Raw genomic sequence first — 2143 nt, forward strand, 5'->3', positions numbered from 1 at the left:
AATCAGTGAAAAGGGCTGAAGATGATAAAGTGTAGATGGTACACCAACACTAATTTGGCTTTCAGTTCAGAGGATAGTTGTATCCATTCATAAATTAATTCCATTTATCCCAGTCAGGGATAAAGGTTGAAAACCTTTAATGCACTATGCCAATTCTGGCATCACACTGACAACATGACAACAGAATCACCCATGAACTGATTAAACGGAAGTATATTTGTGAAATATTACATTATGGGATCTGATGAGTGTGTCTTAGCTCATTGTCTCTGTGCTGAATGTATGTCACTCTGGTTTAGTTTTTCTTTTTTTTTTGCACACTTTTTGGCATGAGAAGGTACTAGTGTGTGTGTGTGTGTGTGTGTGTGTGTGTGTACAATATATACAATGTGTAATACACACACACACACACACACACACACACACTTTCCTGGCATGGGAGATCATGATCAAGAAGGTGTTTCACCCAGAGTGTTTCATCCGGCTATGCTGACCCCTGCAAATTCCCCAAATGTGGGAATCTTGACTGCATAATTTCTGTTAGTGGAGGACTGCGTTTGTGCTCTCTCCTGATTTGACAGATTTCAACGCACATGTTCATCATGTATGTGACAAATACAAACAAACTTACTTACACATTTTGTTATGTTATAGCCTTATTCCAAAATGCATTTTTGTCAATTCATTTTGGAAGCATTTACAGCAATTAAATTAAGCAATTCTATTTTTTTTTATATGATGCGACAAGCTTGACACACCTTGATCAGTCTCAATAATTCCTCTTTGCAGCCCCTCTCAAGCTCCATCAGATTGAATGGGAAATGTCGGTGCATGGTGCACAGCCATTTTAAGATCTCTCTAGAGATGTTCAATCGAATTCAAGCCTGGGCTCAGGTTGGGCCACTCAAGGACATTTGCAGAGTTTTCCTGAAGCCACTCCTTTAATATCTTGGCTGTGAGCTTAGAGTTGTTGTCCTGCTGAAAGAGGAAAAAAACCCTCCAATCTGATGTTACCTGGCAGAAAAAGGCATGGCACAATAGAGGTTAAAAGAATGAACAGTTTCTAATTTATTAACACCAGTAGATTACTATTGCAGTTACATGCAAATATTGTATGTAAAAAGGTACTATTGTTTCAGAAAAAAAACAAAATAAAAGAAAGGTGAAAGGAATAGAGGAAGAGAGAGAAAGCCAGGAGCCAAATCTACAGAGAGGTTGCCTGGTCCAGGAGAAATAGGGAGGCAAAGGTCCAGAAGGAGAGGAAAAAGAAGTACCCAGAGACCATACAGTTGACTCCCATGAAGCTGCCACGGACCAATCAGAATTTGTTGTTTCCACACTGTTGCTCTCATCGTCATAGAGGTGATGAAGACAACAGTGACATCCCATCTTACAGATGAACAGAGTTCAAGAGTGCTCTGGAGTAGGTTTTCATCCAGGATGTTTGGAAATATTGCTGAAGTAATCCTGACTAATCTCTGCATCTGCATCTGCATCTGATGCTGCCACCACCATGCTTTACTGAAGTGATGATATTGCCTTGGTGATGTGCGGTGCCAGGTTTCCACTAAATATGATACCTGGCATTCACACCAAAGAGTTCAATCTTTGTCTCATCAGAACAGAGAATTTTTTTCTCATGGTCTGAGAGACCTTCAAGTGCCTTTTGGCAAATGCCATGTGTCTTTTACTAAGGAGTTGCTTCCGTCTGACCACTCTACCATACAGGCCTGATTGGTGGATTGTTGCAGAGATGGTTGTCCTTCTACAAGGTTCTCCCCTGTCCACAGAGGACAATCGTGTCTCTGAGGTCTAGAATAGATTCCTCTGACTTCATGCTTGGTTTGTGCTCTGATATGAACTGTCAACTGTGGGACCTTATATAAACAGGTGTGCGCCTTTCTAAATCATGTCCAATCAACCGTTTTTTCCACAGCTGGACTCCAATTAAGATGCAGAAACATCTCAAGGATGATAAGGGAAAACAGGTGAAGTGATCACTGAAGCGATGGTAGATGTAAATAGTTCAGCAAAATCTGCCTTTTTTCTCCTTGCCTGTTGTGTCTGGTAAAGAGCAGGAAACTTGCTTTGGCAACAACACCTGTCCTTAGTTGTCATATCACATCCTATCTTTATCATTTAT

General features: G+C 40.6%; 1 pseudogene; it reads left to right on the forward strand.

The window, feature by feature from the left end:
* The first annotated feature begins 422 nt into the window (after positions 1 to 422).
* Positions 423 to 572, forward strand: LOC114801488 (uncharacterized; annotated as a pseudogene).
* Positions 573 to 2143: the final 1571 nt, after the last annotated feature.

This window comes from Denticeps clupeoides, chromosome 12 (assembly GCF_900700375.1).
Source record: "Denticeps clupeoides chromosome 12, fDenClu1.1, whole genome shotgun sequence".
NCBI lineage: Eukaryota > Metazoa > Chordata > Actinopteri > Clupeiformes > Denticipitidae > Denticeps > Denticeps clupeoides.